At 42.9% G+C, this 12106-nt stretch overlaps 3 non-coding genes across 3 annotated transcripts; all 3 read left to right on the forward strand.

The window, feature by feature from the left end:
• Positions 1-2416: 2416 nt before the first annotated feature.
• Positions 2417-2580, forward strand: LOC129849300 (U1 spliceosomal RNA). Its single transcript, XR_008758637.1, has one exon. It is a non-coding gene; the product is annotated as a U1 spliceosomal RNA (small nuclear RNA).
• A 4031-nt stretch (positions 2581-6611) lies between these two features.
• Positions 6612-6775, forward strand: LOC129849305 (U1 spliceosomal RNA). The gene has a single exon (XR_008758642.1). It is a non-coding gene; the product is annotated as a U1 spliceosomal RNA (small nuclear RNA).
• Positions 6776-10806: 4031 nt separating this feature from the next.
• Positions 10807-10970, forward strand: LOC129849306 (U1 spliceosomal RNA). The gene has a single exon (XR_008758643.1). It is a non-coding gene; the product is annotated as a U1 spliceosomal RNA (small nuclear RNA).
• Positions 10971-12106: the final 1136 nt, after the last annotated feature.

Genomic DNA, 12106 nt, shown 5'->3' on the forward strand with positions numbered 1-12106 from the left:
CATGCCACAGACATTTCCCTGGCCAACCATTACAATTCCACAGACATTTCCCTGGTCAAACATTACCATTCCACAGACATTTCCCTGGTCAAACATTACCATACCACAGACATTTCCCTGGTCATCCATTACCATGCCACAGACATTTCCCTGGCCAACCATTTCACAGACATTTCCCTGGTCAACCATTACCATGCCAACATACTTTTCCCTGGTCATCCATTACATGCCACAGACATTTCCCTGGTCAACCATTACCATGCCACAGACATTTCCCTGGTCATCCATTACCATGCCACAGACATTTCCCTGGTCAACCATTACCATACCACAGACATTTCCCTGGTCCATTTATTTCCTGATGAAGTCAGTCAAAACAAAGATGTCAGTGGAGTGGGTCTTTCTAAAACCAGACTGTAGTTCTGATAAGAGTATTCTTGCCAGTATATTCATCCATCTATTCATAAATGACTTCTTCCAGCACCTTAGACTGCATACTCAACATAGATACAGGTCTGTTTTCCTGCCCTTCTTGTGGATAGGGGTCAATCTAACATTGGCCATATACCACAACCCCAGAAGTACATTATTGCTATTAGAAACTGGTTACCAACTAAATTAGAACAGTAAAATTATATGTTTTTGTCAATCTGCATTCAGGGCTCAAACCACCCAGTTTATAATTTGTAATAGATCACCTGTCTGAAAAGTACGACAAACTATGAGTTGTAGTAGCCTATTCAATTGGCCCAGCGTTGTCCAGGTTTGGCCGGTGTAGGCCGTCAATGTAAATAAATAATTTGTTGCCTAGTTAAATAAAGGTTAAATAAAGATAATTAAATAAAAGCTCAGCTATTGAGGCCAAAACAACCACTCAGTCAAGCTATTTGTGACTGTGATTTCAGTATGTGCATGTCGTATGCATCAATACGTGTAACACTTACTGTTAAGAAAAACGTTTCTCCCACGTCCTATTACCACAGATAGAACAATGTGTTCATTATTAACGTCTCTGTTACTGTAGCTACTAGAGGTGTGTGGAGTAGTCAGACAAAACGAGGATCGTACCTGATATGGGCAATTTTCTTGATACGATTATGATCTAAGTCTTTTTTGTAATAATCTGTGATCGGAATAAACATTTTTTTTCGGGTGCCAGCAAGAATCTCTCAGTCATGTGCGTGATCTAAATAAATCACCTGGCTAGTTTCCGTGTCTGTGCTGTCCCCAGTCCACCTGGCCTTGCTGCTGTTCCAGTTTCAACTGTTCTGCCTGCGGCTATGGAACCCTGACCTGTCCACCGGACGTGCTACCTGTCCCAGACCTGCTGTTTTCAACTCTCTAGAGACCGCAGGAGCGGTAGAGATACTCTTAATGATCGGCTATGAAAAGCCAACTGACATTTACTCCTGATTATTATTATTTGACCATGCTGGTCATTTATGAACATTTGAACATCTTGGCCATGTTCTGTTATAATCTCCACCCTGCACAGCCAGAAGAGGACTGGCCACCCCTCATAGCCTGGTTCCTCTCTAGGTTTCTTCCTAGGTTTTGGCCTTTCTAGGGAGTTTTTCCTAGCCACCGTGCTTCTACACCTACATTGCTTGCTGTTTGGGGTTTTAGGCTGGGTTTCTGTACAGCACTTCGAGATATTAGCTGATGTACGAAGGGCTATATAAAATTAACTTGATTTGATTTGTAAAGAGAAGGGCGGGCTGTAGGTTGATCCTGCTGCTCTGATTGGATAGAGTGAAGCTATAGTTCTTCCTCCGCTGGCTTCATCATTTCATCCTCTCTCTTTTCCTGGCATGTTTCTGGTCTGATCATAGGATCATCATTTAGAGTCCTGCAGCCTGCTACTATGATAAATTACAAATACGAGTATGTCCATGTCAGCACACCCCTAGTAGCTACTAGTGTGTCTTGTTGTTGATGAAGTAGTAGGCGACTGTTTCTCCTCCATGTCTGAGGGTCGTTGCTTCCCTGTGGTCGATGGTGGAATCATATTTTACTGAGAGCAGAAAACAAGCGTGATGAAACTATTCCTACAACGTCTGGAACGCTACAAAACACCAGAAATAGTTGGTGTCATTTGGTTGGCTGTGTGTGCACGAACGTGATTTCAGCATTTTGGTACGTCGCCTACTTGTGTGTAATCAGACAGACATTTAGACAAAAAAAATCAATGTGTATAGAATTTCTACCTTGTTGCATGATGGGAAAACAGTCAGACAGTGATATAATATAGTAAAACAAAGTGCATCTCTTTTCCACCGCTTTGTCCTCAACTGTATTCATAAATGTCATTAAACCCTGGTCGATATGATGTGATATTATCAGAAGTAGAAGTGGTAACCGCGAGTCAAACACCGTTGTCCTGGAATCAGTGGCTCTCTACCAACGTGTACAACTCTTACTTACCTGGCAAGGGAGACACCGTGATCAAAAAGGCGGTTCACCCAGGGCGAGGCTCAGCCATTGCACTCCGGCTGTGCTGACCCCTGCGAATTTCTCAAATGTGGAAATCTCGATTGCATAATTTATGGTAGTGGGGGACTGCGTTCGCGCTCTCCCCTGATCTTCATGTTAAAAATAATGTTTGAGCTGTTTTAAATTGTTATGTCAGGTGAGTTCTGATGATTTTCCTATTGAGAAGGAGATTTGTCAACATTTCCATTTTCGTATCTGATGAATGGCTATATAGAATGTAGGCTCTGTTTAAAAGGCAACCAAGGCCTCAGAGATACATTTTGTCTTCTGAAAACAACAATGTGTGTGATCTGTTATTGTACCACTGCTGATTATGCCTGTCATGTCCTGATTATGTCAAGGAAAAGGTCATCTGGATTGAGGTTATATTTGCTAGATAATTAAGTCATTTATTGGACAGTTTGTAATATAAGGCCACAATAAACCGGCTGCATCACATCCGGCCGTGATTGGGAGTCCCATAGGGCGGCGCACAATTGGACCAGCGTCGTCAGGTTTGTCCGGGGTATGCAGTCAATGTAAATAAGAATTTGATCTTAGCTGACTTGCAATATTAATTGACAACAATAGATTACTGCTCATTGTAACATATTGATCAAAATTAAGAGGGAGGAAATTGATTGAATGACTTGGATAATCACATTAGCTTTGACAGACATTTCCCTGGTCAACCATTACCATGACAACATACATTTCCCTGGTCAACCATTACCATGCCACAGACATTTCCCTGGTCAACCATTACCATGCCACAGACAGTTCCCTGGTCAACCATGCCACAGATATTTCCCTGGTCAACCATTACCATGCCACAGACATTTCCCTTGTCAACCATTACCATGCCACAGACATTTCCCTTGTCAACCATTACCATGCCACAGACAGTTCCCTGGTCAACCATTACCATGCCACAGACATTTCCCTTGTCAACCATTACCATGCCACAGACAGTTCCCTGGTCAATCATTCCACAGACATTTTCCTGGTCAACCATTACCATACCACAGACATTTCCCTGGTCAACCATTACCATGCCACAGACATTTCCCTGGTCAACCATGACAACAGACATTTCCCTGGTCAACCATTACCATGCTGCAGACATTTCCCTGGTCAACCATTACCATGCCACAGACATTTCCCTTGTCAACCATTACCATGCCACAGACAGTTCCCTGGTCAATCATTCCACAGACATTCCCTGGTCAACCATTACTATACCACAGACATTTCCCTGGTCATCCATTACCATGTCACATACATTTCCCTGGTCAACCATTACCATGCCACAGACATTTCCCTTGTCAACCATTACCATGACAACATACATTTCCCTGGTCAACCATAACCATGCTGCAGACATTTCCCTGGTCAACCATTCCACAGACATTTCCCTTGTCAACCATTACCATGCTGTAGACATTTCCCTGGTCAACCATTACCATGCCACAGACATTTCCCTGGTCAATCATTCCACAGACATTTCCCTGGTCAACCATTACCATACCACAGACATTTCCCTGGTCATCCATTACCATGCCACAGACATTTCCCTGGTCAAACATTACCATTCCACAGACATTTCCCTGGTCAAACATTACCATTCCACAGACATTTCCCTGGTCAAACATTACCATACCACAGACATTTCCCTGGTCATCCATTACCATTCCACAGACATTTCCCTGGTCATCCAGTACCATGCCACAGACATTTCCCTGGCCAACCATTACAATTCCACAGACATTTCCCTGGTCAAACATTACCATTCCACAGACATTTCCCTGGTCAAACATTACCATACCACAGACATTTCCCTGGTCATCCATTACCATGCCACAGACATTTCCCTGGCCAACCATTTCACAGACATTTCCCTGGTCAACCATTACCATGCCAACATACTTTTCCCTGGTCATCCATTACATGCCACAGACATTTCCCTGGTCAACCATTACCATGCCACAGACATTTCCCTGGTCATCCATTACCATGCCACAGACATTTCCCTGGTCAACCATTACCATACCACAGACATTTCCCTGGTCCATTTATTTCCTGATGAAGTCAGTCAAAACAAAGATGTCAGTGGAGTGGGTCTTTCTAAAACCAGACTGTAGTTCTGATAAGAGTATTCTTGCCAGTATATTCATCCATCTATTCATAAATGACTTCTTCCAGCACCTTAGACTGCATACTCAACATAGATACAGGTCTGTTTTCCTGCCCTTCTTGTGGATAGGGGTCAATCTAACATTGGCCATATACCACAACCCCAGAAGTACATTATTGCTATTAGAAACTGGTTACCAACTAAATTAGAACAGTAAAATTATATGTTTTTGTCAATCTGCATTCAGGGCTCAAACCACCCAGTTTATAATTTGTAATAGATCACCTGTCTGAAAAGTACGACAAACTATGAGTTGTAGTAGCCTATTCAATTGGCCCAGCGTTGTCCAGGTTTGGCCGGTGTAGGCCGTCAATGTAAATAAATAATTTGTTGCCTAGTTAAATAAAGGTTAAATAAAGATAATTAAATAAAAGCTCAGCTATTGAGGCCAAAACAACCACTCAGTCAAGCTATTTGTGACTGTGATTTCAGTATGTGCATGTCGTATGCATCAATACGTGTAACACTTACTGTTAAGAAAAACGTTTCTCCCACGTCCTATTACCACAGATAGAACAATGTGTTCATTATTAACGTCTCTGTTACTGTAGCTACTAGAGGTGTGTGGAGTAGTCAGACAAAACGAGGATCGTACCTGATATGGGCAATTTTCTTGATACGATTATGATCTAAGTCTTTTTTGTAATAATCTGTGATCGGAATAAACATTTTTTTTTTCGGGTGCCAGCAAGAATCTCTCAGTCATGTGCGTGATCTAAATAAATCACCTGGCTAGTTTCCGTGTCTGTGCTGTCCCCAGTCCACCTGGCCTTGCTGCTGTTCCAGTTTCAACTGTTCTGCCTGCGGCTATGGAACCCTGACCTGTCCACCGGACGTGCTACCTGTCCCAGACCTGCTGTTTTCAACTCTCTAGAGACCGCAGGAGCGGTAGAGATACTCTTAATGATCGGCTATGAAAAGCCAACTGACATTTACTCCTGATTATTATTATTTGACCATGCTGGTCATTTATGAACATTTGAACATCTTGGCCATGTTCTGTTATAATCTCCACCCTGCACAGCCAGAAGAGGACTGGCCACCCCTCATAGCCTGGTTCCTCTCTAGGTTTCTTCCTAGGTTTTGGCCTTTCTAGGGAGTTTTTCCTAGCCACCGTGCTTCTACACCTACATTGCTTGCTGTTTGGGGTTTTAGGCTGGGTTTCTGTACAGCACTTCGAGATATTAGCTGATGTACGAAGGGCTATATAAAATTAACTTGATTTGATTTGTAAAGAGAAGGGCGGGCTGTAGGTTGATCCTGCTGCTCTGATTGGATAGAGTGAAGCTATAGTTCTTCCTCCGCTGGCTTCATCATTTCATCCTCTCTCTTTTCCTGGCATGTTTCTGGTCTGATCATAGGATCATCATTTAGAGTCCTGCAGCCTGCTACTATGATAAATTACAAATACGAGTATGTCCATGTCAGCACACCCCTAGTAGCTACTAGTGTGTCTTGTTGTTGATGAAGTAGTAGGCGACTGTTTCTCCTCCATGTCTGAGGGTCGTTGCTTCCCTGTGGTCGATGGTGGAATCATATTTTACTGAGAGCAGAAAACAAGCGTGATGAAACTATTCCTACAACGTCTGGAACGCTACAAAACACCAGAAATAGTTGGTGTCATTTGGTTGGCTGTGTGTGCACGAACGTGATTTCAGCATTTTGGTACGTCGCCTACTTGTGTGTAATCAGACAGACATTTAGACAAAAAAAATCAATGTGTATAGAATTTCTACCTTGTTGCATGATGGGAAAACAGTCAGACAGTGATATAATATAGTAAAACAAAGTGCATCGCTTTTCCACCGCTTTGTCCTCAACTGTATTCATAAATGTCATTAAACCCTGGTCGATATGATGTGATATTATCAGAAGTAGAAGTGGTAACCTCGAGTCAAACACCGTTGTCCTGGAATCAGTGGCTCTCTACCAACGTGTACAACTCATACTTACCTGGCAAGGGAGACACCGTGATCAAGAAGGCGGTTCACCCAGGGCGAGGCTCAGCCATTGCACTCCGGCTGTGCTGACCCCTGCGAATTTCTCAAATGTGGAAATCTCGATTGCATAATTTATGGTAGTGGGGGACTGCGTTCGCGCTCTCCCCTGATCTTCATGTTACAAATAATGTTTGAGCTGTTTTAAATTGTTATGTCAGGTGAGTTCTGATGATTTTCCTATTGAGAAGGAGATTTGTCAACATTTCCATTTTCGTATCTGATGAATGGCTATATAGAATGTAGGCTCTGTTTAAAAGGCAACCAAGGCCTCAGAGATACATTTTGTCTTCTGAAAACAACAATGTGTGTGATCTGTTATTGTACCACTGCTGATTATGCCTGTCATGTCCTGATTATGTCAAGGAAAAGGTCATCTGGATTGAGGTTATATTTGCTAGATAATTAAGTCATTTATTGGACAGTTTGTAATATAAGGCCACAATAAACCGGCTGCATCACATCCGGCCGTGATTGGGAGTCCCATAGGGCGGCGCACAATTGGACCAGCGTCGTCAGGTTTGTCCGGGGTATGCAGTCAATGTAAATAAGAATTTGATCTTAGCTGACTTGCAATATTAATTGACAACAATAGATTACTGCTCATTGTAACATATTGATCAAAATTAAGAGGGAGGAAATTGATTGAATGACTTGGATAATCACATTAGCTTTGACAGACATTTCCCTGGTCAACCATTACCATGACAACATACATTTCCCTGGTCAACCATTACCATGCCACAGACATTTCCCTGGTCAACCATTACCATGCCACAGACAGTTCCCTGGTCAACCATGCCACAGATATTTCCCTGGTCAACCATTACCATGCCACAGACATTTCCCTTGTCAACCATTACCATGCCACAGACATTTCCCTTGTCAACCATTACCATGCCACAGACAGTTCCCTGGTCAACCATTACCATGCCACAGACATTTCCCTTGTCAACCATTACCATGCCACAGACAGTTCCCTGGTCAATCATTCCACAGACATTTTCCTGGTCAACCATTACCATACCACAGACATTTCCCTGGTCAACCATTACCATGCCACAGACATTTCCCTGGTCAACCATGACAACAGACATTTCCCTGGTCAACCATTACCATGCTGCAGACATTTCCCTGGTCAACCATTACCATGCCACAGACATTTCCCTTGTCAACCATTACCATGCCACAGACAGTTCCCTGGTCAATCATTCCACAGACATTCCCTGGTCAACCATTACTATACCACAGACATTTCCCTGGTCATCCATTACCATGTCACATACATTTCCCTGGTCAACCATTACCATGCCACAGACATTTCCCTTGTCAACCATTACCATGACAACATACATTTCCCTGGTCAACCATAACCATGCTGCAGACATTTCCCTGGTCAACCATTCCACAGACATTTCCCTTGTCAACCATTACCATGCTGTAGACATTTCCCTGGTCAACCATTACCATGCCACAGACATTTCCCTGGTCAATCATTCCACAGACATTTCCCTGGTCAACCATTACCATACCACAGACATTTCCCTGGTCATCCATTACCATGCCACAGACATTTCCCTGGTCAAACATTACCATTCCACAGACATTTCCCTGGTCAAACATTACCATTCCACAGACATTTCCCTGGTCAAACATTACCATACCACAGACATTTCCCTGGTCATCCATTACCATTCCACAGACATTTCCCTGGTCATCCAGTACCATGCCACAGACATTTCCCTGGCCAACCATTACAATTCCACAGACATTTCCCTGGTCAAACATTACCATTCCACAGACATTTCCCTGGTCAAACATTACCATACCACAGACATTTCCCTGGTCATCCATTACCATGCCACAGACATTTCCCTGGCCAACCATTTCACAGACATTTCCCTGGTCAACCATTACCATGCCAACATACTTTTCCCTGGTCATCCATTACATGCCACAGACATTTCCCTGGTCAACCATTACCATGCCACAGACATTTCCCTGGTCATCCATTACCATGCCACAGACATTTCCCTGGTCAACCATTACCATACCACAGACATTTCCCTGGTCCATTTATTTCCTGATGAAGTCAGTCAAAACAAAGATGTCAGTGGAGTGGGTCTTTCTAAAACCAGACTGTAGTTCTGATAAGAGTATTCTTGCCAGTATATTCATCCATCTATTCATAAATGACTTCTTCCAGCACCTTAGACTGCATACTCAACATAGATACAGGTCTGTTTTCCTGCCCTTCTTGTGGATAGGGGTCAATCTAACATTGGCCATATACCACAACCCCAGAAGTACATTATTGCTATTAGAAACTGGTTACCAACTAAATTAGAACAGTAAAATTATATGTTTTTGTCAATCTGCATTCAGGGCTCAAACCACCCAGTTTATAATTTGTAATAGATCACCTGTCTGAAAAGTACGACAAACTATGAGTTGTAGTAGCCTATTCAATTGGCCCAGCGTTGTCCAGGTTTGGCCGGTGTAGGCCGTCAATGTAAATAAATAATTTGTTGCCTAGTTAAATAAAGGTTAAATAAAGATAATTAAATAAAAGCTCAGCTATTGAGGCCAAAACAACCACTCAGTCAAGCTATTTGTGACTGTGATTTCAGTATGTGCATGTCGTATGCATCAATACGTGTAACACTTACTGTTAAGAAAAACGTTTCTCCCACGTCCTATTACCACAGATAGAACAATGTGTTCATTATTAACGTCTCTGTTACTGTAGCTACTAGAGGTGTGTGGAGTAGTCAGACAAAACGAGGATCGTACCTGATATGGGCAATTTTCTTGATACGATTATGATCTAAGTCTTTTTTGTAATAATCTGTGATCGGAATAAACATATTTTTTTTCGGGTGCCAGCAAGAATCTCTCAGTCATGTGCGTGATCTAAATAAATCACCTGGCTAGTTTCCGTGTCTGTGCTGTCCCCAGTCCACCTGGCCTTGCTGCTGTTCCAGTTTCAACTGTTCTGCCTGCGGCTATGGAACCCTGACCTGTCCACCGGACGTGCTACCTGTCCCAGACCTGCTGTTTTCAACTCTCTAGAGACCGCAGGAGCGGTAGAGATACTCTTAATGATCGGCTATGAAAAGCCAACTGACATTTACTCCTGATTATTATTATTTGACCATGCTGGTCATTTATGAACATTTGAACATCTTGGCCATGTTCTGTTATAATCTCCACCCTGCACAGCCAGAAGAGGACTGGCCACCCCTCATAGCCTGGTTCCTCTCTAGGTTTCTTCCTAGGTTTTGGCCTTTCTAGGGAGTTTTTCCTAGCCACCGTGCTTCTACACCTACATTGCTTGCTGTTTGGGGTTTTAGGCTGGGTTTCTGTACAGCACTTCGAGATATTAGCTGATGTACGAAGGGCTATATAAAATTAACTTGATTTGATTTGTAAAGAGAAGGGCGGGCTGTAGGTTGATCCTGCTGCTCTGATTGGATAGAGTGAAGCTATAGTTCTTCCTCCGCTGGCTTCATCATTTCATCCTCTCTCTTTTCCTGGCATGTTTCTGGTCTGATCATAGGATCATCATTTAGAGTCCTGCAGCCTGCTACTATGATAAATTACAAATACGAGTATGTCCATGTCAGCACACCCCTAGTAGCTACTAGTGTGTCTTGTTGTTGATGAAGTAGTAGGCGACTGTTTCTCCTCCATGTCTGAGGGTCGTTGCTTCCCTGTGGTCGATGGTGGAATCATATTTTACTGAGAGCAGAAAACAAGCGTGATGAAACTATTCCTACAACGTCTGGAACGCTACAAAACACCAGAAATAGTTGGTGTCATTTGGTTGGCTGTGTGTGCACGAACGTGATTTCAGCATTTTGGTACGTCGCCTACTTGTGTGTAATCAGACAGACATTTAGACAAAAAAAATCAATGTGTATAGAATTTCTACCTTGTTGCATGATGGGAAAACAGTCAGACAGTGATATAATATAGTAAAACAAAGTGCATCGCTTTTCCACCGCTTTGTCCTCAACTGTATTCATAAATGTCATTAAACCCTGGTCGATATGATGTGATATTATCAGAAGTAGAAGTGGTAACCTCGAGTCAAACACCGTTGTCCTGGAATCAGTGGCTCTCTACCAACGTGTACAACTCATACTTACCTGGCAAGGGAGACACCGTGATCAAGAAGGCGGTTCACCCAGGGCGAGGCTCAGCCATTGCACTCCGGCTGTGCTGACCCCTGCGAATTTCTCAAATGTGGAAATCTCGATTGCATAATTTATGGTAGTGGGGGACTGCGTTCGCGCTCTCCCCTGATCTTCATGTTACAAATAATGTTTGAGCTGTTTTAAATTGTTATGTCAGGTGAGTTCTGATGATTTTCCTATTGAGAAGGAGATTTGTCAACATTTCCATTTTCGTATCTGATGAATGGCTATATAGAATGTAGGCTCTGTTTAAAAGGCAACCAAGGCCTCAGAGATACATTTTGTCTTCTGAAAACAACAATGTGTGTGATCTGTTATTGTACCACTGCTGATTATGCCTGTCATGTCCTGATTATGTCAAGGAAAAGGTCATCTGGATTGAGGTTATATTTGCTAGATAATTAAGTCATTTATTGGACAGTTTGTAATATAAGGCCACAATAAACCGGCTGCATCACATCCGGCCGTGATTGGGAGTCCCATAGGGCGGCGCACAATTGGACCAGCGTCGTCAGGTTTGTCCGGGGTATGCAGTCAATGTAAATAAGAATTTGATCTTAGCTGACTTGCAATATTAATTGACAACAATAGATTACTGCTCATTGTAACATATTGATCAAAATTAAGAGGGAGGAAATTGATTGAATGACTTGGATAATCACATTAGCTTTGACAGACATTTCCCTGGTCAACCATTACCATGACAACATACATTTCCCTGGTCAACCATTACCATGCCACAGACATTTCCCTGGTCAACCATTACCATGCCACAGACAGTTCCCTGGTCAACCATGCCACAGATATTTCCCTGGTCAACCATTACCATGCCACAGACATTTCCCTTGTCAACCATTACCATGCCACAGACATTTCCCTTGTCAACCATTACCATGCCACAGACAGTTCCCTGGTCAACCATTACCATGCCACAGACATTTCCCTTGTCAACCATTACCATGCCACAGACAGTTCCCTGGTCAATCATTCCACAGACATTTTCCTGGTCAACCATTACCATACCACAGACATTTCCCTGGTCAACCATTACCATGCCACAGACATTTCCCTGGTCAACCATGACAACAGACATTTCCCTGGTCAACCATTACCATGCTGCAGACATTTCCCTGGTCAACCATTACCATGCCACAGACATTTCCCTTGTCAACCATTACCATGCCACAGACAGTTCCCTGGTCAATCATTCCACAGACATTCCCTGGTCAACCATTACTATACCA

This window comes from Salvelinus fontinalis, unplaced genomic scaffold, assembly GCF_029448725.1.
Source record: "Salvelinus fontinalis isolate EN_2023a unplaced genomic scaffold, ASM2944872v1 scaffold_1429, whole genome shotgun sequence".
NCBI lineage: Eukaryota > Metazoa > Chordata > Actinopteri > Salmoniformes > Salmonidae > Salvelinus > Salvelinus fontinalis.